Source organism: Neomonachus schauinslandi, chromosome 2 (genome assembly GCF_002201575.2).
Source record: "Neomonachus schauinslandi chromosome 2, ASM220157v2, whole genome shotgun sequence".
NCBI classification, from domain to species: domain Eukaryota; kingdom Metazoa; phylum Chordata; class Mammalia; order Carnivora; family Phocidae; genus Neomonachus; species Neomonachus schauinslandi.
The window spans coordinates 158,680,925-158,708,112 of NC_058404.1; the positions used below are offsets into that span (position 1 = coordinate 158,680,925).

A 27,188-nucleotide genomic window follows, 5' to 3' on the forward strand; every position below is an offset into this window, starting at 1 on the left:
CCACCGCCCGCGCGCGCCCGCGGGACACGCCCACTCCGCCGCCCGCGCGCGTGGCCGTCCGGCGCGCCCCGCCCCTTGGCGAAGGGGGTTGCTCTGGGCCCTGGCTGGGCTGTGGGCGCGCCTAGGGGGAGCCGCACCTAATCCGCCTGGCCCCTCACTCTTGCCCTTAGGTCAAAGAAGAGACGAGCCCCGGTCCCTTTCTTGATTTCTTTCATAAACAAACAACAGAAGAGTTGCCCCCTAGCCCTGGCCTGCAAGGATGAGAATAGAGCTGTTAAAAGAAAAATCTGCAGGCTTTGACCGTTCTCTTTAGAACTATTGTCACCCGCCTTTCAAGTCTAAAGCGCTCGAAAATACCCTTTAGAATCTCTTGAAATCTCCATCCATAGCCACCCTTAACTAATTAAGCTTCGTTAAGCTCACGCGGTAAAAATGCATCCCAAATTTTAAACAATAAGAGAGGAAAATGCAGTCAGTTCGTGAGTCGTGAGAAGAAAATGTCTCGGAAGATCGTGGACTCAGAACTGTGGGGACAAGTCCAAGTTCATAGACATGGCAGGTAGCAGGTAATTCCTGAGCCTTCAAAACACGATTTCAGGGGCGCCTGGGTGGCTCAGTCATTAAGGGTCTGCCTTCGGCTCAGGTCATGATCCCAGGGTCCTGGAATCGACCCCCCCCCATCGGGCTCCCTGCTCCGCGGGAAGCCTGCTTCTCCCTCTCCCACTCCCCCTGCTTGTGTTCCCTCTCTCGCTGTGTCTCTCTCTGTCAAATAAATAAATAAAATCTTTAAAAAAAAAAAAAAAAACAACATGATTTCAGTGGAGCAATTATTCTCAGATTTACAGGACGGTAAAGCAGGTGGTGAGAACATGGAGGCTGTCTGGTCACCACCCGTGGAAGAGTAACCTGGTTTCCCCGTTTATAAAGTGGAGTAACCATGCATAATACCTGGTGCACAGTAATATGCTTTTAAAAGAGAAAGAGAGAGAGAGAACGTAGTCTCATGTACCCCTTACCTTCTGTTTACACCAGAAATGCCTTATTAGTCTGCCTTTGAACTCTAAATCATGCCCATCCTCAAAAATTTAATGGCTTCCTTAAACCACTTAGTGTAGCATTCAAGGCCCTGACCAACCTGATCTAGATAAGCTGTACCATCACTAGGATTAAAATAGAGGTAGCAGCAAGTGCTACGAAGACTCAGAGTAGGGAGATGGTCCCTAGCTAAGAGGATCTAGAGACTTCTCACAATAGATGATTATCCAGTCTGCCCTTACAGAATTAGTAGAATTTCAACAGGTGGAAAGTAGGGGAAGGAACATTCTACACAGTGAAAACAGCAAGCTCAAAAACCCATCAGCTGAGACTTGCCTAACTCCTCCTCCAGCTCCCCCAGTTCCTTCTCTTTCAAGTTCCTTCACTTGTTTCTCTTATGACACAACTTCCACACTCCTCACTTTCCTAGTCTACACCCCAGTAAGACCCTTGTCTCCCCATATTAGGACAGTATATTATTAATCAATGCAGCTTCAGATGCAAAATGTTTTAAAGGCCCTAAGGGCTTAATCACCATGGGTCTGGTTATTTAATATCAAATGCAAGCCCTCCCCTGTGAATCAAACTTGAGAGGTATTCATTTTCATTGAACCAAAGAGAAAGAAATGAAGAAAGGGAAGGAGGGAGGGAGAGAGACAGAGAGGAGAGGAAGAGAGGGAAGGAAAGGAGGAAGGAAGGGAAGAAGGAAGGAAGGAGAAAGAAAGAAAAGAAAGAGAAAGAAAGAAAGAAAGAAAGAAAACTGCTACAAACTTGTCTGCATTTATTCTTTCTTTTTTATTTCTTTCTTTCTTTTTTTTTTTTTTTCTTTTTACCTAAAATCTAATTTGAGTTGCATGGCTTTTTTATTTATTTTTTTTTTATTTATTTTTTTTTTTTAAAGATTTTATTTATTTATTTGACAGAGAGAGACACAGCGAGAGAGGGAACACAAGCAGGGGGAGTGGCAGAGGGAGAAGCAGGCTCCCCGCTGAGCAGGGAGCCCGATGTGGGACTCGATCCCAGGACCTGGAATCATGACCTGAGCCGAAAGCAGACGCTTAACGACTGAGCCACCCAGGCGCCCCTTGCATGGCTTTTTTAGATGCTGTAGCCCAGGGAATAATTCTGGCCTCTGTCAAAGCCCTCAAAGGCATAAACTGTTTTCTTTCCTTTTTTTATATCCAAAAAGGCAAAAATGAAACATCTCTTTTTAAACTTACTAGATAAATGTCCTTCCTTTCCTCTGCCTGACTGCTTCCTGGAAATGTTTTATTAACTGAGAATTTATTCCCACATATTGTGATGCAAAAAAAAGAATGGCAAATTGGCAGCTGCATTCATTTAAAATTAGCAGAGGCCCTTGTTCAAGAGATGGCATATTCAGAGTGACCCAAATTATCAAGACATGAAGGCCACAGGTCAAATTCAAGGCCAAGTTACAAATCAATAGAAAATTTCCTTGGGGGGGTGGGTGGAAGCTAGTGCTATGAACTTGAATTCTTAATTGTTTTTCAAGAGACTGTATAATTTGCTGCATCCAAAATTAAGATCTTTGCAAGATAAAGACTTTGACACGTGAATGAGTTCTGGTTTTCTTATTTCGAGACTGTGGATTCTTTCCTATATGTTTAATTCATCAATTTTTAAATTTTAATTATCATATGTTCTTAATAATGTTTTCTCTGGAGATTTACTTCAAAAGTTTGGTATAATGTTTTTCTGCTTTCGTGTGCTCTTTATTCCTAACCACGTTTCATCTTTTTTCCCTCTAGAAAAGAGCTTAGTTTGGCTGAACCCACATGAATGTTACACTGAAGTTCAATTATCTGCTTTACATGTTACATAACTCAAGGTTTTGTGACTGAAAATTGGGGTACAACATCTCCATTATGATGTTAAAAGATTTCACTTCTACTCATTTGGGGTCACTAGCCAAAGAGAAGACATTGGTGTGTCAAGGACTAATGTTTTGGGTGTTTCTCCCACTCTCTCTGCATTTTCAGTAGTACCTGTCACTGTTTACCCTTCCAGGAATCTCCTCCTCATGTAATTAATTCTGCAGGGGCTGAACTCTGGCTCTGAAGTTTTTGCTGTGAGTTAGCCCAATTCTATTTCACATTGAGTTCAAGTGAAATTAGAAGACAATTTAAAAAATACTGCTTTGCTTTCTCTATAACCTTATTCTGAAACTTTTTTTTTTTTAAGATTTTATTTATTTATTTGACAGAGAGAGAGATAGTGAGAGCAGGAACACAAGCAGGGGGAGTGGGAGAGGGAGAAGCAGGCTTCCTGCCGAGCAGGGAGCCTGATGTGGGACTCGATCCCAGGACCCTGGGATCATGACCTGAGCCGAAGGCAGATGCTTAACGACTGAGCCACCCAGGCGCCCCTATTCTGAAACTTTTAGTGAGAGTAAAAAAAGATTTTTTTTTTTGTGATAGAAAGTGCACTGGATACTCTTGGTTTCTCTTCAGATCATAGAAATGTTTTGCCTTTTACTAAAGATTTCCGTGGAAAGGAACAACTTTGAGTCTTAAGCCAATTTTTTGAGTCCTTGTTTCATCAAGTTAAAAAAAAGAGAGAGAGAGGAAGGAAGGAAGGAAAAGAAGAAAAAGAGTGAGTGAGCACAGGCCAGATAGGCTAGAGAACTGTTTCTCCCCTCTATCGCTTTAATAAATCACTTCTCTTGAGTTTTCCCTGTAAAATGAAGAGGTTGGATTGTGATGTCTCAAAAGTTCTCAGCAGCTTAGAAGCCTAGGGTACTTTTTATTCTGTTTGAAATTTCAAATCATGTGTAGTTTTTCCTAGTACAATCATATATATTTTAAGTTCAATGTACTGGCGTCCCTAGCCATACTGGCTTAAAGATTGGTGTTGTCTGAAGACAGGGATCTGAGGTCTGGTCTAGCTCTACTCAGTGCAGGATCATCTATCCTTGCTTCCAGCTGGACCCTGACCTTCTGTTCTGGTTCTGACAACTGAAACGCAACGTCTTACCCACTACAGTATCTGCAGCTTGAGGCACAGAGATGTCCCCTAAATGCTGAGAGAAGGGAGGGAGGTGAACAAGGGAACTCCAGAATGAGCTGGGCTCCCTCCTGCCCTCTCCCAGAGCCCAGAACATACTTTGAACTACTCTCCCCTTGTTCCTCTTCCCTTCAGCACCACTGGCCTCCTTGAAGCCCAATTGCGGTTCCTTGTTCTGCTTGCTGTTCCTCTTCGGAAGCACTGTCCAGTACCCTCTATCCATGCTGCTCATTCCTGCCCCTCCTGATTCAGATGTCATCTCCTCATTTACCAAGCTTTTAGAATTACAGCCTCCTCCCCTTTGCATCCAATCCTGTTGTCCTTCCCTGGTGTTTTTCTTATTAGCATTTATCACTAACTAGCATGTTATGCATTTTATTTACCTTATTTATTTTTTTTCCTTACTAGAACTTAAGCTCCAGAAGAGAAATTGTTCTTTATCTCCAGTGCCTATAACACGGTCATTGTTCAACAACAGTTTGTGAAATGAATGGTTGGGGGATCTCAGCTTGGTTTTTGCAGACTTTCAAAGTGGGGACACCCCTTACACATATCAGTACCCCCAGTTCAGTACCCATGACAGACTTCCCTCATGCTAAATGCTAGCCTGCCTCTTTGAATCTCCCCTAAAATATTCCCTTTTCAATAATTATTTGTTGAAGGAATAAAGAAATACTCCTGGATCCCTAGTCCCTGTGATCTGCCTTCTTGTTGGAAATCTCCCTTCCACCTCTTCTGGATATTGTATTCCTAGCACACCCCTAGTTTCACACACCAGTCTCTGGTTGGATTTTCCTTGGCGCCCCTAACAGTCTGTTGAGCCTCCAGCGGCGCTCCGTTTGCCCGTGGTTTAAATATAAGCCACACACCCCTCCCTGCAAAGCTGTCATCTCCATTGCCCTGCCCCTTCCCTGCATTCTATCTCTTTCCTCTGGCCTTTGTCATTGTTCTTCCTCCCAGAGTTCTCCTTCGGGATGGTATGCAGACCACAAAATCTCACAACCAGAAGAGATCTTAGGGGTCCAAGCTCTCATTTTATGGATGAAAGAAGATAGGCCTGCAAGTATTTGGCTTGCACAGGTTTGCACTCAAGTTAGGGTACAGCTGGAATGAGGATCCAGAGGCTCAGATTTCCAGCCAGTCTGGTGCTCTTTCCACATCTCTCAAAATCTCCAGTCTTCCTTTGGTTTTTCCTCTGGCCCCAGTGGCCCCGTTCCCAAAAACATCTTTTACTCCTCTGGACCTGATGAGCCACTTTGTTCAATGGCTGTACAAACAATGTATATTTGAGGTAAGAAATCTTTTCACATCCATATTTTCCTTACTTTTAAGCCTATTTTCATATTAAAATTTTCACATGAAAATAGGCTTAAAAGGGAAAGCTAGGGAAGCCCTTATTGTATCCTATTACACTTAAAATACTCCAGACCTGGGGCAGTGGGGTGGTGCAGTCAGTTAAGCCGTTTGACTCTTGGTTTCGGCTCAGGTCCTGATCTCAGGGTCTTGAGATCAAGCCCCGCAGCAGGCGAGTCTGCTTAAGACTCTCTCTCCCTTGGGATGCCTGGGTGGCTCAGTCAGTTAAGCATCTGCCTACGGCTCGCGTCATGATCCCAGCGTCCTGGGATCGAGCCCAGCATCGGGCTCCCGGCTCAGCGGGACGCCTGCTTCTCCCTCTCCCACTCCCCCTGCTTGTGTTACCTCTCCCACTGTGTCTCTCTCTGTCAAATAAATAAATGAAATCTTAAAAAAAAAAAAAGACATGCACGTTGGAATCGGTCTATCTAGTTTCCTATAGAGACACTTAGCATATAATCTAGGTATTCTATTGTTAAAAAGAAAACCGCAGGCCCAAAATAGCATCACTTAAACTAAGTTTCAACCAGGAATTTTCTGATCACATCAATGAGGTAATCTGTCACATGGGCCCTCTTCACCCACCCCGCCCTCCAAAAAAAGATGAGGTAATCTGCCTGATAAGATTCCTGCTCTTCCCCCTAAGGGAAGGTGACCTTGTCTGAAACAACCTTTTCTTTCCTTTTGCTAATAACTTCCTTGCCCCACCCTCCTTACTATAAAAACATTCCATTTTTGTACAACTCCTCAGAGCTCCCTTCTACCTCCTAGGGGGGATGCTGCCCAATTCATGAAATGATTAATAAAGCCAATTAGAATTTCAAATTCACTTGGTTGAATTTTGTTTAACAGTACTAATGCAAGAGAACTGAAAATATATGCCATCCATGCAAAGACCCTGTAGGAAAGTGTCCAAAAACTGGGAACAACCCAAAAGTCAACTGGTAAATGGGTAAACAAATTTTGATACACCCATACAATGGAATAATAGTGTCAGGGAACTAAAACTTTCCCTGTACTCTCTTAGTTTAAGTGAGTGGGGCCCTGCAAATTAGACTAACAAAGACAGATTAGCAAAAGATCAAATTTAATCATTGTTTTTGTTAAGGTATATAGAAGGGTACACAGTAAAATGTGACACAAAGGGGTTGTTAGCATTTGGGGCTTATACACCATCCTAACAGAGGCAGGGGAGGAGGAGAAGGACACTTAGGGGAAAACTAATGACTTCTAATAAGGGAAGGTGGAGGATGAAAGAGCACTTATGGGAAGACAAATGAGGTTTTTTTTGTTGTTTTTCTTTTTAGATTTTATTTATTTATTTGACAGAGAGAGAGAGACAGCAAGAAAGGGAACACAAGCAGGGGCAGAGGGAGAGGGAGAAGCAGGCTCCCCGCTGAGCAGGGAGCCTGATATGGGGCTCGATCCCAGGACCCTGGGATCATGACCTGAGCCGAAGGCAGACCCTTAATGGCTGAGCCACCCAGGCACCCCGACAAATGAGTTTTTGGAAAGATAAATGGGCTTCAGGAGAAGAGATGGGAGGTGTGAGAGTTTGTTTGTTAGTTTAAAGATTTTATTTATTTATTTGACAGAGAGAGACATAGAGAGAGAGGGAACACAAGCAGGGGGAGTGGAAGAGGGAGAAGCAGGCTTCCCGCGGAGCAGGGAGCCCGATGCGGGGCTCGATCCCAGGACCCCGGGATCATGACCGGCGCCGAAGGCGGACGCTTAACAACTGAGCCACCCAGGCGCCCCTTAAGATTTTATTTTTAAGTAATCCCTACACCTAATGGTGGGCTCAAACTCACAACCTCGAGACCAAGAGTGACGTGTTCCACTGGCTGAGCCAGCCAGGTGCCCCTTCTTCTAAAAATTTTTATGCCACAGTGAGTGGCATATTCTGGACTCTTCCAATAGCAATAAAAAGGAATTAGCTATAAGGCAACTGCATAGATGAATCTGGAGAGCATTATGCCAAGTGAAAGGAGCCAGATACAAAAGGCCACTTACCTTATGATTCCATTTGTATAACATTGTGGGAAAGGCAAGCCAACAGAGACACAAATCAAATCAGTGTTTGCCAGGGGCTGGTGGTTAGGGAAGGGAAGTGACTTCAAAAGGGCATAGGGAATTGTGGGGGTGATGTCAGTGATTATAGCTTGGCTACGGTGATGGCTACACAACTGTACAAACTCAAAATCCATAGAAATGAGCAACCTAAAGGGGCAAATTTTACTGAATGCAAAGTATACCTTAATAAGCCTGACTTTTCAGACATATAGCTGTAGAGAATAGAAATTAGTTTTTCTTTGTCTAGGTGTTGGGTTATTTGAGTTATTTTGGAAAGTGTCTGAAATCCTTTCACCAAATGTTACATCTGAGAATGATAACTTTTCTCCTAATAGAGTCTCTTCCAATTTATACTAAGAAATCACTTTTTTTAAAATTTATTTATGTATTAGAGAGCGAGCAAGAGAGAGAGAAACAGCATGAGAGGGGAGAAGGTCAGAGGGAGAAGCAGACTCCCCGCTGAGCAGGGAGCCCGATGCGGGACTCGATCCCGGGACTCCAGGATCATGACCTGAGCCGAAGGCAGTCGCTTAACCAACTGAGCCACCCAGGCGCCCAAGAAATCACTTTTTATCCCTAAAGCTGTTTTATTCTGCGGATATTTACTAAGCACCTCCTCTGTTCAGGGCACAAGGGTGGGGTTGGGGGGTAGGAGGCAGGTAAAGAAGTATAAACTAGGTTTTGACCTTCACCAGCTTACAGTTTAGCTGGGGAAATAAAACCCTGCTTTAGTTAAAGAACAGACAGTAAGAGCTTTTCGAGTTTGGAAGAGAAAGTGCTTTCAGCTAGGGCAAAGCTTCCACAATGCAGCACAGGATGTCTTGCAGGAAGGGAAGCAGCCCATGAATATAGTTCATAAGGAAAGAGTTCAAAGTCTAGAGAGCAGTTACCTTAAGGTCATGCCTAATGTGTCATCCAGGAGGAGAGACTGGTTCTCTGGTGAAACATGAAGAAACAGCAACAGAGATGCAGGAAAGAAAGTCAGGTAAACCAGAATAGCAAACCAGCTGGGGCTGGAGCAAAACAGGACTAAAGGTGAAGTGCATGGCATCACTTTACGTCTGGCACCCTTTTAAGTGTGGGCTTGGCTTTCTACCAACAATGTCTTAAATAAGCAGTAATGGATTCTCTCAGAAAAACAGACAAACAAAAACGCGAACAGAATCAGCACTACAATCTTTTTTTTTGTTTTTTGTTTTTGTTTTTTTTAAAGATTTATTTATTTATTTATTTATTTATTTGACACAGAGAGAGAGAGAGAGAGACAACGAGAGAGGGAACACAAGCAGGGGGAGTGGGAGAGGGAGAAGCAGGCGTCCCGCCGAGCAGGGAGCCCGATGCAGGGCTTGATCCCAGGACCCTGGGACCACAACCCGAGCCGAAGGCAGACGCCCAACGACTGAGCCACCCAGGCGCCCCATCAGCACTACAATCTAATCACACTTGAGATGGTCACACAATCAAATAAAATCAAATCAAGTATATTGATTTGGATGAAGAGGAAATGTAAATACCTGTAGTGTGCTCAGAAGAAAGAATGTTTCCCTGAGATGCTAGTCTGTCGGTAATCTGGAAATGAGGAAAATGCAGGGGAAAGGAATTGGCTTTACCTCACGCTGTCCAGAGGGAATTGAGACGCTGAATGTGGCAGTTAGAAACTAGATTTCTAGAATTCTAGATTTAGGACAAAGGACAGTTCACTTGGGTTTTCCATTACTTAGCATAGATGTCAAACTTACTTAATCTCTCCTGACATTGAGTTCATGCTCACAAAATAACTTAATAGTAATAATGTTCACTCCGCACTTTGACTTCAAGACACTATTAAGTTATTAACGGGTATTCTGATGTTTGCATTTTCTTCTACTACTCCCCCCCTAACATCTACTACATCTCTTCCTTTTCTCGCCCTCACTCGCTGAACTCCAGCACACATGGCAGGCATACTCCTGTCTCAAGACCTTTGCAGATGTCATTAAATCAAGGATCTTGAAATGAGGAGATTATCCTGGATTATCTGAGTGTGTCCTACATCCATTGACATGTATTCTTATAAAAGACACACGGAGGAGAAGGCAATGTGGAGACTGAGGCAGAGGTTGGAGTGATCTGGCCACAAGCTGAAGAGGCTGGCAACCACCAGAGGCTAAAAGAGACCAGGACTGGAGCTGTCCCTAGAGGCCTTTCAAAGGGAGCCTGGCCCTGCTGACACCTTGGTTTTGGACCTCTGACTCTAGAACTGTGGGAAATAAATTTCTATCTTGTAGCAATTTGTTATAGCAGCCCTGGGAAACTACTACACTGCATGATTCCATCTATGTAATATCATCAACTGACAGAGTTATAGACACGGAGAATAGATTAGATGTGGCCAGGTGTTAAGAATGGGATGTGGGGTGATGGCTTGCTGAGTATAAAGAGGTATCACAAAGGAAATCTTCGTCGAGATGGGACACTTCTGCCTGCATGTCAATCTTTTTTTTTTTTTTAAGATTTTATTTTTATTGGGACGCCTGGGTGGCTCATTCGGTTAAGCGTCTGCCTTCGGCTGGGGTCATGATCCCAGGGTCCTGGCATCGAGTCCCGCATCAGACTCCTTGCTCAGCGGGGAGCCTGCTTCTCACTTTGCTTGTGCTCTCTCTCTCTCTCTGACAAATAAATTAATTTTAAAAAAAGATTTTATTTTTATTTATTTGAGAGAGAGGGCCCAAGCAGTGGGGGGGGGGGGGGCAGAGGCAGAGGGAAAAGCAGGCTCCCCACTGAGCAGGGAACCCTACATGGGACTCGAACCCAGGACCCGGGGATCATGACCCGAGCCGAAGGCAGACGCTTAATGGACTGAGCCACCCAGGTGCCCCCGTCTGCATGTAAATCTGATGAAATCTGGATAATAAGGTCTGTGGATTGTACCAATGTCAATTTCCTTGCTTCAATTTTATATTATAATTATGTAAGATACTCTGATTAGAGGAAAGTAGGAAGAACACAGGACCCCTCTGTATTATTTTTGCAACTTCCTGTGACTCTGTAATTACCTTAAAATGAAGAGTTTAAAGAAGCAATTTCACTTCTTTCTTTTTACTATTTTCAGTTGCAGCTACTAGAAAACTTTTAATTACATATGTGGCTTGCGTTATATTTCTATTTGATCAGGGCTGCTCTAGAATGCTATTTTCCCCCGTGGGGTTCTATAAAGGAGCCGAACAGCCTCCTGCCCTGAAATCTCGGCCTCACCTTCTTTAATTGCAATAAAAACAATACAAGTCTGGGAAGTAAACTCATAACAGGAGGGAAAGTACAGACTGAGTCAGACAGACCTGGGTGGAATCCTGGCTTTGTCATTTAGAGTCAGACCTCAAGCCAATCCTCTAGCCTCCCTCAGCCTACCTCTCTTTGCCTAGACAATCAGAATAATAAGGCCGTTTTGGCAGGACTCATGTGAGGACAAAATGAGATCACAGAAGTGCCTGACACATATTGAGTGTTCATTAAATGTCTGTTTGTTGCCTTTCTGCTCCAAGTTTCTCATGTCACATTAGATCTTGATGTTTCCAGAAAAGGGAAGAGGAGGGAAGTGATAATTAGGGCCATCTTAGAGGCGGTCTGCCATGCATGGGAAAGCACATTATTGTCTAGAGATGCTTTCAGTACTTTTTTTTTTTTTTAAGATTTCATTTATTTATTTATTTGACAGAGAGAGACACAGCGAGAGAGGGAACACAAGCAGGGAGAGTGGGGGAGGGAGAAGCAGGCTTCCCGCCGAGCAGGGAGCCCGAAGCGGGGCTTGATCCCAGGACCCTGGGATCATGACCTGAGCCGAAGGCAGAAGCTTAATGACTGAGCCACCCAGGCACCCCAAGATGCTTTCAGATACTTGATTTCATTCACTGCTCATGATAATCCTGTGATATAGATTATTGCTGTCAGTCATTAACTTCCCAAAAGACCACCAGGAAAACTTGCTGATCAAGCAAAGCTAAGTTTATTAGGATACTGCAGGGAGAGGGAGCAACACCTTGACAGAATCTTAGGAGTCAGAGGAGGATACTTATAGGGCTTTAGGCCCAGGTTAGATGACTTAAGCAGGTCTCGGAGGACAGGAAACTGGTTGGGAATAAGCAGAATTTATAATATAATAGTTTAGGATTAGCGAGCATAGCAAGGTGAGGGTATTAAAACAAGGAATAATGAGCAAGTTGTTAATCTTGATTAGTAAACTATTTTAGTTGGTTCATAGTGGTATCTTTCAAGAACAAGAATTTCACAGAGCAAATAGCTAAGTTATTTCTGTCTGATCCCCGAACTCTTTAGCCCAGGGACAAGAAAGTGAGTGAGTTTCAGTTCTCATGTCTAACAATTTTATAGTACAAACACATTAAATGATTAGGTTAATGATTCATGGTACATCAACAAGAAAAGATACTCTGCAGTCATTAAATATAATTACTAAAAGTACTCGAAAATATGTTAATATTGTATGTTGATGATATAATGTTAAATGAAGGAAACAAAGGGGCGCCTGGGTGGTTCAGTTGGTTAAGCAGCTGCCTTCAGCTCAGGTCATGATCCCAGGGTCCTGGGATCAAGCCCTGCGTCAGGCCTCTCCCTCTCCACCTGCTTGTGCTCTCTCTCTCTCAATCTCTGTCAAATAAATAAATAAAATCTTAAAAAAAAAAGAATTTGCTTTTAAAAAATGAAGGAACAGAAGACAAAATATTAAGTTACATGGTTGTGACAATGTCAAAATATGTGAGGATTTGGAAGAAAGTATGCTAAGAAAATAATGCCAGGATGGTGAGGTGAGAGTAGCAATCAGGGTCCTACCGGGAAACAGAATCCGTTACTAAGTATTTAAAACAGAGGGAATTGGAGGCAAGGGGTTATTTACAGAAGCAGTGGAAGAGCTGAGAAGCCCAACAGGGCAGCTAAAGAGCTAGGGGTATGCAACAGTTGCTGGAACCTCCACAGTAGGCCTGTTTAGCAGGAGGCCCACTGTGGAGGTTCTAGTCTTGCAAGAGGTGGAGCAAAGGCAGAGATCGCTGGCCTGGTGAACACACTTCTCAGGACAGAGAGAAAGGGAAAAAATGCCAGACTTCTCACTTCCTCACCGCTGCAGTCTCTTGCTGGGGCTTCCCACTAGCCAAACCCAGTCAGATACCAGCTTCCAGGAAGCCTGGGAACTAGCTGGCAAAGGCCAGCCTCCTTCAGAGGCAGAGGAACACAGAAGAGCAGAAATAGATCTGAGGCCCCAACAAGAGCTTTTCCTTGGCTTTTAAATATGTGTATTTGCTAGGGTTATATTGCTCCTTCAATTCCAGTGGGGGTGGGGGGCTGGGGGGGGATGTAAAGTAAATAAATTAATTTTTCTCAGAAAGAAAACTCTAAGCTGTCTCTTACACTGTAAGTTACTGTGTAAATGGGTATCACCTCTTGAGAGGGTAATTTGGCTATGATGCTCAAAGATTTCATTGTACTTACCTTTGTCCCAGCAATTCCATCTCTAAGAATTTACTCTACGGAAATATTTACAAATATATATATAATGTTATACATATATGGATGGTAATTGTAGCACTGTTTGCAATTGCAAAAAAAAAAACCTGCCCAAGTGTCCGTCAATAGGAAATTGTTTTTATTTTTTTTTAAGATTTTATTTATTTATTTGACAGAGAGAGAGACAGCGAGAGAGGAAACACAGGCAGGGGGAGTGGGAGAGGGAGAAGCAGGCTTCCCGCTGAGCAGGGAGCCCGATGTGGGGCTCGATCCCAGGACCCTGGGACCATGACCTGAGCCGAAGGCAGACGCTTAACGACTGAGCCACCCAGGCGCCCCACATTGTGCCATTTTTAAAAAGCAGGTTTCAGGACAGAACATAGCGTATGAGCCACTTTTTAATTTTTTAAAAAGGGTATATACTAGTATGGAAAAACATCTGGAATAACATTCAAACTATTTGTGGTGATTTAGGAAGTAGGCTGACAGGAGACTTCTGCTTTCAAATAATACTTTTCTTGCTGTGTGAGGGTTGTTGTTGTTGTTTTTTTTAAGGTTTTATTCATTTATTTGTCAGAGAGAGAGAGAGAGAAAGCACAAGCAGGGGGAGCGGCAGGCAGAGGGAGAAGCAGGCTTCCCGCCCTGCAGGGAGCCCGATGCGGGGCTAGATCCTGGGACCCTGGGATCATGACCTGAGGTGGAGGCAGACGCTTAACCGACTGAGCCACCCAGGGGTCCCGGAGTTTTTTTTCATCATAATGAGTTTTAGTATTTTATAACTTGAAATACATTCAACCCAACAAATACCTTACATGTCAGTTAGCCTAGATCAGTTTCTCAGTTTCGGTACTGACATTTGGACTGGATAATTCCGCATTGTGGAGGCACTGACCTTGCATTCTAGGGTGTTAGCAGCATCCTGGCCTCTCCCCACTAGATGCCAGTAGCACACACCCCTACCCTGAGTTGTAACTGCAGAGATTGACAAATGTCTCCTATGGATATGGTTGCCTCACACACTGACTCAGTTAAATTTGAATTTCGGATAGACAACAAGTAGTTTTTTATAAGTATGTCCCATGTAATATTTGTGTTGCATCCTATGTTTTTACTTGTTAAATCTGGCAACCCTACCTGGGAGCAAATTGCCTTGGTTGAGACCCACTAGCCTAGGTGTTATGCTGCTTCATTGCTTTTCTGAACAGCAGTCTTTGTATGGAAAATCCACCTGTTTGTCCCTTTCTTCACCGTGAAATAGACATGGCCAGAATGCTGATTGGAGACCTGTAAAAAACTAAGTCATTTTCCTGTTCTATTCTCTTATTCCTTTATATTGTCTGCCACCAAACAATCAATAGTATCTTCCAGAAAATTCTCTCACCTGAACTAAGCCCTGCAATATGTTTTTTTAAAAAGATTTTATTTATTGGGCACCTGGGTGGCTCAGTTGTTTAAGCGACTGCCTTAGGCTCAGGTCATGATCCTGGAGTCCCAGAATCGAGTCCCGCATCGGGCTCCCTGCTCAGTGGGGAGTCTGCTTCTCCCTCTGACTCTCCCCCTTCTCATGCTCTCTCTCTATCATTATCTCTCTCAATAAATAAATAAAAATCTTTAAAAAAAAGATTTTATTTATTTGAGAGAGTGAGAGCACACAAGAAGGGGAGGGGCGGTGGGAGAGGGAGAGAGAGATGGGCAAGCAGACCCCCCTCCCCCCACTGAGCAGGGAGCCTGATGTAGGACTCGATCCCAGGACCCTGGGATCATGACGTGAGCCGAAGGCAGACGCTTAACCGACTGAGCCACCCAGGCACCTGGTATGATCCTTTTTAAGCTGGATCAGCTATGCCTACAAAGGCTTATGCTCCAAACTTTGAAAAATAAATTGTAAGACAGACATCGATAAAGGTTTAATGAAATGTCTACAGATACATTAAGTTGAAATAACTTAATAAACTTAGCATTTATTAAAATGTCATTTTTTAAAAAGCTTATAAGCTTGATTTTCTCACCTCCTTAGAAACCCTAAATATGCAGAGAAATTATTGAGAAATTATAGCTGATAAATTAGTTACTTATGGTCAAGGATTTTTCAGATAAAAAAGTTAAGATTTAACTTATTGCTCTTTTACATATTGCACACACATGCATATAATATTTGGTGGTGTACATCTGAAGATGATTGGTAGGACGTAAAGTAGAGCCTCAAAATGTAAGGGTAATCAAGGCCTAGAAGGTTGAAGCATGTCTGTCCCAGAATTTCTTAGCAGTGACATAGGTTGTTTACATATGCTGGGGAAAAAGAAGAAAAGATAGAGTAAAACTGGTTTTGGGAAGTAACTCTATTGACCATATTGTTGTCTTATTCTTAATAATCTCAAAAAAATGGATGTAGCAAAATTTAATTTTCTTTTTAATTTAAATTCAATTAATTAACATATAATGTATTATTGGTTTCAGAGGTAGAGTTCAGTGATTCATCAATTGCATATAACACCCAGTGCTCATTACATCATGTGCCCTCCTTAATGCCCATCACCCAGTTACCCCATCCCCCTACCCACCTCCCCTCCAGCAACCCTCAGTTTGTTTCCTATGGTTAAGAGTCTCTTATGGGGCGCCTGGGTGGCTCAGTTGGTTAAGCAACTGCCTTCGGCTCAGGTCATGATCCTGGAGTCCCTGGATCGAGTCCCGCATCGGGCTCCCTGCTCAGCGAGGAGCCTGCTTCTCCTTCTGACCCTCCCCCCTCTCATGTACTCTCTCTCATTCTCGCTCTCTCAAATAAATAAATAAATCTTTAAAAAAAAAAAAGAGTCTCTTATGGTTTGTAAAATTTAATTTTCTACTTTGTATGCTTCCAAATTGTTCCACCTCTTTTTGAAAGAATGTATCACTTTTATAATCTAGAAAATAAGGATTGTTAAAATAAAATAAAATAATCATGGGCCATCTCACAATACTATGTTTGGGGAATATAAACTTTGCAACTTTTTTGGAGAATGAAATGGCACAGCCAAAATAAACACACACACCATAGACACAGTTTTGACCCAACATGACCTTCCACGGCGCACAGAGATACACAAGAGTGTTCAGTCCAGTGTTTTTAGTAAAGCTACTGGTCAAAATATTAGCCAGGATTATTTTGTGGAACAGGCTTATGGGAAGGTACTTTCACTTTCTATAATATGCATTTCTATAATATGCATCTTCTAAGCTATATTTAAATTCTAGGGTTCAAGTTTGCTTATGAATTGCTTCATTCACTCAACAACTATTTGGTACTTATAATGTGTTACCAAGTTTGCCCCTTTGTTTTTGTTTTTTGTTTTTTTAAAGATTTATTTATTTATTTGAGAGAGCGAGAATGAGAGAGAGAGAGTACATGAGAGGGGGGAGGGTTAGAGGGAGAAGCAGGCTCCTTGCTGAGCAGGGAGCCCGATGCGGGACTCGATCCAGGGACTCCAGGATCATGACCCCAGCCGAAGGCAGTCGCTTAACCAACTGAGCCACCCAGGCGCCCTTGTTTTGGTTTTTTTTAAGATTTAATTATTTATTTGAGACAAAGAGAGAATGCATGAGCATGAACAGGGGAGGGGCAGAGGGAGAGGGAGAAACAGGCTCTCCGCTGAGCAGGGAGCCGGGTGACATGGGGCTCGATCCCAGGACCCCGAGATCATGACCTGAGCCGAAGGCAGACACTTACCCCCAAGGTTTGCCCTTTTGAATCTGCCTTCACCAGTATAAGATTGGGGTGAAAAAATAATTTTAAAAGGAAACAAAATAGGGACATGATTAGGTGCTTGTTTTCTGGATACCAGAGAATCCATGTGGTACAGAAAGACTGGGAAGAAGGTAAACGGAGGGTGTTATCTCAAGAGTTCTTGATCACATCCTCCAAAGAAGGCCCAACTCACCAGTCACTTTAGAAGAGAAACTGATAGCTAAAGCTAATTAATCCCTTTAAGGGTCGACCGCCACCCTCCAAAACCCAGAGATTTCAGACAAAGCAAATGGGATGACCTCACCCACCCACTCACCTACCTTCCATGAAATTGTTTCAACGAATATAAACTCTTATCTTTGCTTTCTATATTCCGAAGCTATTAAATGAGTAACAATCCCCAGCTTAAATGAGAAATTAAAAACAGACCTTCTTCAAGTTTATTTTTAACATGCAATATAAATTATAAATAGACCACTATTTGGTCACTCTCAGTGGTTTATGCAGATAGCCATGGAGACATTGATTACTCAGTTTCAAGGAAAAGTTAAGGAAAAAAAATAGCATTCATGGATCAGGTAAAGGGGACATACATGGACTCACTTTAGTTTCACAACATCCTCTCTATAAAAAGTATTGATAAAAGTGATTCATATATGGGGACCCATTCCCCTGTAGCCCCAGCCCAGGTCACAAACCTAAGTAAACCCCATGAAAGGATTTCAATCTAAAATGGAACCAAGGGAGGGGCGCCTGGGTGGCTCAGTTGGTTAAGCGTCTGCCTTCGACTCAGATCATGATCCTGGGGTCCTGGGATCGAGCCCTGCATCGGGCTCCCTGCGCAGTGGGGAGTCTGCTTCTCCCTCTGACCCTCCCCCTGCTTGTGCTCTCTCTCTCTCTCTCTCCCTCTCTGTCAAATAAATAAATAAAATCTTTTAAAAAATAAAATAAATAAAATGGAACCAGGGGATATGAAATGGAGAAGCTCATGACCATGCTTTCAGAAGAATGAAATTTAAGAACCAAGAGACTGATTTCCAATAAATGCCTAATTTATGAAAGACTGAGGGACATCTGCCAAGAATCTCTCCTCATCCTCAAGCCACCTAACTTACTCCTGGGACTCTGGCTGGACTTCCCCCACTTTACATTCCCTACACATTAACACAGCCTATCCCAAACCCTCAACACACCCTAGCTTGCTACAGCATGTGTTTCTCTAATCTCAACTCTGCGATTTCCAAATAAACTCAATTCCAGGTAATTCAAACTTGCCCCAGTTTACCTCCTTATTCGGGTTGATAGCCTGCATTTACAAGAAATGCCTCACTGTCAAGGAAACCTAACATAAACCAATCACAATCCTCCAACCCAGCTAGCTTACTCTACAAAATAGGACCTGCTAATTTTTGGGGTTTTTTTTTTTTTGGCCCTGCCCTAAGGACCTGCTAGTCTTATAAGGAAACCCCCAACCTCCTAGCCAATCACGCCCTGCTCCTATGTTCCCTCCTCTAACACTCTGTAGGACTCACTCTTGCCCAAAATCCCTTGGGAAGAGTGCTCACTGCTTGTTAGGCACTGTACTTCCCCAATCCATGGGTTGTTTTACCTTGAACAAAGGACATAAAACTTGTTATGAAATTGTATTATTTTTGTCATTTGACAGCATGGATTCCCAATTTTACAGAAGAGCAAAGGAGGGGTTGGGTGTCTCTAGCAAGTGCCATGGAGTCCAGCAATCTGTCATTATCTGTGACATGGAAATCAGTCCTCATATCACCCTGCTGAGCCTACCAGGTTGGGAACCTGAGGGTACTATATAAGTACAATAGAGCCAGGAAGACTTGGATGGGTTTCCTTTTTTTTTTTTTTTTAAGATTTTATTTATTTATTTGTCAGAGAGAGAGAAAGCACAAGCAGGGGGAGCAGCAGACAGAGGAAGAAGCAGGCTCCCCGCTGAGCAAGGAGCCCGATGCGGACTCAGTCCCAGGACCCTGGGATCATGACCTGAGCTGAAGGCAGACGCTTAACCAACTGGGCCACCCAGGGGTCCCCTTGGACTGGTTTCCTTTGCCAAATTGTTTCAAAGGCTTTGAATTTGACCTATGCCCCAACAGTTTTAAAGCAATACTTATAAAACTGCTTATCATCAACGTTTTCAAACATTGAAGTACCGAATAGTGCAATGAGGGGCGCCTGGGTGGCTCAGTTGGTAGAGCATCTGACTCTTGATTTTGGCTCAGGTCATGAGATCAAGCCCCGAGTCAGGCTCCATGCCCTGCTTAAGATTCTCTCCCTCTCCCTTTGCCCATCCGTCCCCACCCCACCCCCACCGCCGCTCCTGCACTCTCTCTCTAAAAAAAAGAATAGTGCAATGGACTCCATATACCCATCACTTAGTGAAGCACTGCTTTTTTTTTTCCCCCACTCAAAAACTTGTTGAGTCACATAAGGAGGTCCATGGAAAGAGACAAAATGCCTAACTGGTTCACAGTCCTAGCTCTGCTATGAATAAACTGTGCAGCATTGAATACTTCACGGTGCCACTTTGGAACTCCGTTTTCTCATTAACTGAGACTAAAACTTGGATGGGATTTTTGGGGACTTTCCAGGCCGTCTATCCTATACTTTGATCCTAAAGTTCATTCACTCAATTTACACTCATTAAGCCACCATTACCTTTTGCCTTAATTCATCTCCCTTTGCCCATTCCTGTTCCTCTACATTCCATTTTCCCTCTGGTGGCCTAAAAAAGTCAACTTCTAAAATGCAGATCTGATCACCTGATCACATCATTCTTCCACTAAAGTCCCCTTCGTGCCTTCCCATTTCTTGTAGGGCGATATTCAAGCTGCTCAACAAGATGCTTGAGGAGCTGCCAGATCTGGCCTAGGCCTGGCCTGCCTCTCTTCTCACTGATTCCACCACACTGGCCATTTCCAGCTCAGGCTCCCTCTGTGTGCTGTTCCAACTACCTGGAGGGTTCCTCTGGGCCTCAGCACTCCACTTCCCTCCATCCCAACACAGACACATTCTGCTTGGGCTGTTCTCATTCTTCAGGAATCTGCTTAAGGATTACCTCCTTCAGAAAGCCTTCACCTGAACTGGACCAAGTCCTACGAAGTCTGTGTATGCTCTGTTAGTACTTGGGTGTAGTGGCCTTAAACACCGTATCAGTTAGTTACTTGTGTATTTACTTAACTGCTACTTACCCTCACCATACTATAAATTCCATAAGGTCGTTTTTACTATTTGGGCCATCACTGTAATTCCAGCACCTAGCACAGGGCCTGGTACAGAATAGCCATTCAAATACATATCTGTGGTTAAATGACTTGTTCCCTGCGAGACCTTAGGGATAAAAAGACACTCAGAGCTTAGTGGGGAGGACAGACTGAGAAGTGATAGACAAATGGCCATGGATTAGTAGAAGAGCTAGGATGAGGGAACAGACGTAAGGCAGCTCAGATCCATTCAAGAGACACCTAACAAAGTTCTTGGCCAGGATTGGCGGGGGAGACAGTGACTTTGCGGGGGGAAATCCCTTCAACAAGCCTAGATACAGAGTCTTATGGGGGCAGGGGTGCAGTGAGAGAGGGGGACAGTCTCAGTGACCTTTTGGGAATGTTCAGGTGCTGTCCACCCTTTCTCACTAACAGGGCTGGAAGCAGAGCAACTATTCATCAGTACTAAGTTGGGCTCGATTAGTAAATGAGTAAGAATTGGGTAAGCCCTTTTTTTTCCCAAAGAAGGAAGTGGGAATTACAGTTAAGGCCGTACACTTTTCCTTTATTTAAGCTGCAAAATGCCAGCATAACTTTCTTTTTTTCCAAGAATAATCACCAAGGGGGGCGCCTGGGTGGCTCAGTTGGTTAAGCGACTGCCTTCGGCTCAGGTCATGATCCTGGAGTCCCGGGATCGAGTCCCACATCGGGCTCCCTACTCGGCGGGGAGTCTGCTTATCCCTCTGACCCTCTCCCCTCTTATGCTCTCTCTCTCTCTATATCCCATTCTCTCTCTCAAATAAATAAATAAAATCTTAAAAAAAAAAAAAAGAATAATCACCAGGGGCGCCTGGATGGCTCAGTCGTTAAGTGTCTGCCTTCGGCTCAGGTCATGATCCCAGAGTCCTGGGATCAAGCCCCACATCGGGCTCCCTACTCTGTGGAGAGCCTGCTTCTCCCTCTCCCACTCCCCCTGCTTGTGTTCCCTCTCTCGCTGTCTCTCTCGCTGTCAAATAAATAAAATCTTAAAAAAAAAAAAAAAAGAATAATCACCAACAACTTATCAGCAAGTATAAAGTCATCTTAACCCTGAAAGTCTAAGGGCACCTGGGTGGCTCAGTCAGCTAAGCAGACCACTCTTGATTTCTGCTCAGGTCATGATCTCAGGGTCTTGAGATTGAGCCCCATGTCCAGCTCCATGCTTAGCTTGGAGTCTGCTTGGGATTCTCTCCCCCTCCCTCCTCTGTCCCTCCCCCTGCTCATGTGTGTGCTTACACGCTCTCTCTCTCAAATAAATAAGTAAATGAAATCTTAAAAAAAAAAAAAAGAAACAAGGTTGTAGGAAATATCAAACATTTCAGAAATGTGCACCTGAAAACTAAAATCTTCTATATTACTCATGCTCAAGAATAAGTACTGCCAATAGTTACACACTTAAGTTACATAGGCTTTTTTCTAACCATATATAAATATACATACAGAATAACATTTTTTTTAAAGATTTATTTATTTTTGTGAGAGAGAGCACAAGCAGAGAGGAGGGGGCAGAGGGAGAAGCAGTCTCCCCACTGAGTGGGGAGCCTGATATGGAACTCAGCTGAAGGCAGATGCTTAACCAACTGAGCCACCCAGGCACCCCTGAATAAACATTTTTAATTAAAATTATTTTGTATTGTCCTGAAACTTTTTTCTTTTTATTTTTTCCTTTTATTTTTTATTTTATTTTTTTAAAGATTTTATTTATTTATTTGACAGAGAGATAGAGAGAGAACACAAGTAGGCAGAGGGAGAGGGAGAAGCAGGCTCCCCGCAAAGCGGGGAGCCCATTGCGGGACTCGATCCCAGGACACTGGGATCATGACCTGAGCCGAAAGCAGCCGCTTAACCGACTGAGCCACCCAGGCGCCCTTTTTTTTTCCTTTTAATAATACATCTTGAACCTGTTATTTTATGCAGATCCATCTGGTTCTTTTTTTTTTAATGAGATTTTATTTATGTATTTGTTTTTGAGAGAGAGAGGGAGGGCGAGGGGCAGAGAGAGAGGGAAAGGGAGAGAGAATCCCAAGCAGACTCTGCACTGAGCACAAACCCACTCCGGGGCTCAATCTCATGTCCCTGAGATCATGACCTGAGCCGAAATCAAAAGTTGGACACTTAACTGACTGAGCCACCCAGGCGCCCCTATCAAGTTCTTTTTAATAACGTCCCAGAATTCCATTAATTAAAAATTTTAAAGCACTCCCAAAACAAAATTAAACGTTTGCATACTGAAATTAAGTCTATATTAGGTTGTACAAATGAAATATACTCACTTATCATTTTCCCTGGATTGTGTACCCGAGAAAGTTTATAGCAAAAGTTGTTGAGATATAAAACCCACCAAATCAAATTGAAAGATAAAATTGAATTTGTTGGAGAAAATCTCCCAAAAGTAGAGTCTGGTGGATAGAAGGGTAGAAGTCAGTACGGAAGAAATAAAGAGGATGTTTCACAAACCTGTTTATTTGTGCATTTGTGATATACAGTTTCAGGATACAAGGAAAACTTTCCCCCCCATTTTTCATAGAGGGAAGTCTTTAAATAGAGATAAGGATTTTGGTAAAATAGATAAAGAACATTGGTTTGCATATTCAGGTCATTGCAGACTGATGTCTAAAATTCCTCTGGGACCTGGTTTAATCTGGCGAGGGAATTACCACCCCCCCCCCCCGCACCCGCCCCGCAATCACTGTAGGTAAAATGTACCTGAAAAAAGAAATCACATTTTCTTTTCAGACAGACATATTTTGCTGAAATTTCTTTAGTGTTTAAGTGTTTAGTTTCTTCAAGTATTTTAGGAGTTTGGATTTTTGTCTCTGTGCAAGCAGAAACAATAGGGGGTTCAAAGCAGGAGAAGGAGCAGATCTGATTCTGTTTGCAAAAGGTCCCTTTGGCTGATGTGGAGGAATGGACTATAGAGACGTGTAGCAGCCTAAGTGAGGTCCTGTAGGTCAAGTCATTCCTTGGCTCAAAAGCCTTCATCTCAGAGTAAAACCAAAAGCCTTTCGGTGCTCTGTCCCCTTGCCCGTCTTCTTCCCTCTTGCATACCCCCTTCTCCCTCCCCCCCCACCCCCCCAGGCACTGGGGGCTTCATGAGGGCAGCGGTTTTGTTTTCTTCACTGCTAGAGGACCAATACTTAGCAGAGCTCCACATACTAAGTACTGGTCATCGAGTGCATGGTTCTCCTTTGTCTTTAGAATAAATTTTAAAATTCTTGATTTGGTATCCAAGGTCTATTTAGGGCAGTCACAGCCCCATCTTATCATTAATGTCTGGGGCTCTTGCTGTAGCCACACAGACCTCACTTTTAACTTTTTCACAGTCTTAGAATGCCCTGTGGCCTCTGCCTAGAAGGATCCTGACTTCCTCTTCTCTTAGCCAACTCCTTTTCAAACTTCAAGTCTCAGCTTGTATGTGATTTTTCAGGAAAACATTTGCTTGTGACCTTTATAGACTCTAATAACAAACACCCAGTTTTTTTGCCTTCTTGGTGTTTATCACAGATAAATTCTGTTTTTATTGACAGTGAAAACAGTGTTTTTTAAAACTTCTAGACCTTATTTTTTTTTTAGAACAGTTTAAGATTTATAGAAAAACTGAGCAGATAGTACACAGTTCCCATATACTTTTTCTCCTGTTAAAAAGAAAACCACAGGCCCAAACGGCATCACTTGGGGGCCAAGTTGCCAAACCTGGGTTTAATCCCAAACCTAACTGCAGATTCAACTTCCCCCAAAATAATATAGTCTTAACCTGTCAATCAGGAATTTTCTGATAAGTACCAGTGAGGTAATCTGTCATATGGGGGCCCTTTTGAGACGCCAAAGGATGATGAGGTAATCCAAGATCTCCTGCCTTCTCCCCCTCACACCCAAAGGGAAGGTGATCTTACCTGGAACAATCCTTTCTTTTCTTTTACTAATAATTTTCTTGCCCACCCTCCTTCCTGTAAAAACCTTCCATTTTACACAACCCCCCTTCAGAGCTCCTCTCTCCTTGCCAGATGGGATGCTGCCTGATTCATGAATCCCTTAATAAAGCCAATTAGATCTTCAAACTTACTTGATTGAGTATTGTTTTTTAACATCCCCAACACACACACAGTTTCCCCCCTTGTTAACATCTGTGTGGAGAGCAAGATGGAGTCACACATGTCAAGTTGTGAGTTAAACAGCTGAGGATGGCACAGCTAAGACCAGATATCGCCGGAGCCAGCACGGGCTGACGACGCCCAGAACTGATAACTAGCAGAACCAGAAGAGGCCTGCAAAGGCCCAAGACTGATTAAACTGCTTTAAAAGGGAGGACTTTTGCAGCAAACTGTCAGACTTCAGGCATTGACCCTCTTGAGCCTGCCCACGTCCAAAACGCAGCGGCCACCAAAGGCTCTGCCCAACTGATCTCTGAACCACTGCTTGAACGTAATAAGCAGCATGTGCCAAGAGCTGACCCGAACTGGACTGAGTCCTCATCTCAACTGTGGGCTCATGCACTGATTTTGCATTTGGTTAACTTCCCATCCCTTGTTGTATCTTGTTTGTTGCGTGACTTTGTACCATGCTTTGCTTTTTGACATGTAGGAAGCCAAGTTAAAGATTTTTATTTTATTTTATTTTTTATTTTTAAGGAATCTCTACACCCAATGTGCAGCTTGAACTTACAGCCCCAAGATCAAGAGTCGCAGGCTCTACCGACTGAGTCAGCCAGGTGCCCCTGACACCAAGTTAAATGCGTAGTGAAATGTCATTTGAGTTTGGAATCCTGAACCTGCTTTACAATTATGTTAACCTTGCTTTATGATTAAATAAAGCTGATATTATGGAAAGACACAACTCACGTGTGTGCTGTCATAGTGTGCTTTTGATAATCTTATATTAAAATGGTGCATCTGTTATAGTTAATGAACCAATATGCGTTCATTACTTCCCATACATTATTATTAACTAAAGTCTATAGTTTATTTAGATGTTTTTAGTTTTTACCTAATGTCCTTTTTCTGTTCCAGCATCCTATGCAGAATACCACATTACATTTAGTCATCATGTCTCCTTAGGCTATGACAGTTTCTCAGACTTGCCTTATTTTTGATAACCTTGACAGTTTTGAGGAGTCCTGGTGAGGTATATTGTTGGATGTTATTTTTTCAAGTAAACTTTCTATTTAAGTATAACTTCCCAACAGTAATTTAATTCTCTGTGGTGCAATTAGTATCAGTTTTTCCCAGGACACTATAATCTTCATGAAGGTTAGGGTCATGTCTGATTTATGCATAGCTGTATCCCCAGTGATTAACACATAGCAGACACTCAATATAAATTGCTGGATGAATAAATTATTTGCTCATGAAACAATTTGTGCAGCGCTCATTACTGGAAATTCCCACTCATAGGAATTCTCCTTGAGGCTAAGTATGGCGTTAGTATATCAATACAAATCCTATCCCTTTTTCTGGTTGAATTCCAGATTCCTCCTTTCCATTAAGTTTTTCCATATTATTTTATTTTACAATGTATCTCCTTTACCTATTTTTTTAACATTCATTTTGTCACCTACATATGGCTTTATTACTTGCTAATCCACAGCATTATAGAGTATATTCAAGGAGCTGTTACTATAGCAACGTATTAAGAAAGCAAGCCTCCTTTTTTTTCTTTTTTCTGTTTTTTAAAGAAAACCTAACTCCTTTTGAGAGGCTTATAATCTACATGAGGAGATTGGGCACGTACATAAATATAAATAAACTAAGAAAGCATTGGATAAACCGGCCAATGAATGACTTAACCCTGAAGTATATACTAGGTCTCTGGGAGCAGAGAACTCAATGGGACTAACATCGTAGGCTTTGAGGAAATCTAGAAACAAGATTTCACCTTCCAAGTTATAAGAACACTCAGTCCTAAAAAAAAAAAAAAAAGAACACTCAGTCCTGGTAACAGATATTCAGTGTCAGCTGTAGAGCCTGGAAATCAATTGCACTCCTCCCAAAAAAAGATACCATGTGTCAGTGGAGTATGGTTAGAAGGAACATGAGCTTTGGAGTCAACATCCCAGCTCCGACCATTATAAACTGTGTGTTCAAGGAAAAAGTGTGTGAGGACTCTGACATTTAAGAAAAATTATCCAAAATTTGGAAATAGGCAAAAAGAAGGCTGTGTATCTTCTCAGTGTCATACTTGAATTCTGTCTTAACTGGCCTGCCCAAGGATGATTTAATTCTCTAGGAAAATGACCACTTTTGCTATGCTATAACTGATTAGGCCCAGACTCAGGGAAGAGTTAACATGAAGTTACATGATAACTTGCAGATTTTTGTCTGGTAGAGAAGCAAATAATTTCTCTCCAATCTTATTGTTCTGTAAGACATCAACTAGTTTTCTCTCTCACCTAACACATTTATTTCAGAATGTCTTTCCTGGAAGACTTTATAAATCCTTATTCTTCAAAGGGTCTCTGAACTGGCTTTACCATTGTGCGAGTGCGCACACACACACATGTACGTCTGGGAGCCATACTTTAATTTTGGGCAAGTTACTAATAAATATTTTCCTTACCCCTTAGTTTCCTCTTTGTAGTTAATGTCATGTGACAAGACCTTTCCTCTGGCAAGAGACTCACCGCGTCTCCACAGCTTGTGGGGTTTATTTTTTCTGCTTATACCTTACTATCAAGTTTAGTTTTAAACACGTGAGGTTGGAGACATCCATGACTCATGCCAGTGGAGATATCAGAAGTTCTGAGCTTCGGGGCGCCTGGATGGCTCAGTTGGTTAAGTGACTGCCTTCGGCTCAGTCATGATCCTGGAGTCCCGGGATCAAGTCTCGCATCGGGCTCCCTGCTCGGCGGGGAGCCTGCTTCTCCCTCTGACCCTCCCCCCTCTCATGTGCTCTCTGTCTCTCTCATTCTCTCTGTCTCAAATAAATAAATAAAATCTTTAAAAAAAAAAAAAAGAAGAAGTTCTGAGCTTCGCATTGAGAGAGAAGCCTGGGCTGACAATATAAGTTTGGAAGTTATTAACATCATCAAGAAGGTATGTATGTATGTATGTATGTATGTATTTATTTATTTATTTATTTTTTATGTTTCCCCTTTTTTTTTTTAAAGATTTTATTTATTTATTTGACAGAGAGAGACATAGTGAGAGCAGGAACACAAGCAGGGGGAGTGGGAGAAGGAGAAGCAGGCTTCCTGCGGAGCAGGGAGCCCGATGTGGGACTCGATCCCA

The 27,188-nt window shown here is 42.8% G+C and overlaps 1 non-coding gene across 1 annotated transcript; it reads left to right on the plus strand.

The window, feature by feature from the left end:
* The first annotated feature begins 3,490 nt into the window (after positions 1 to 3,490).
* LOC123324123 lies at positions 3,491 to 3,605 on the plus strand. The gene has a single exon (XR_006539616.1). It is a non-coding gene; the product is annotated as a U5 spliceosomal RNA (small nuclear RNA).
* Positions 3,606 to 27,188: the final 23,583 nt, after the last annotated feature.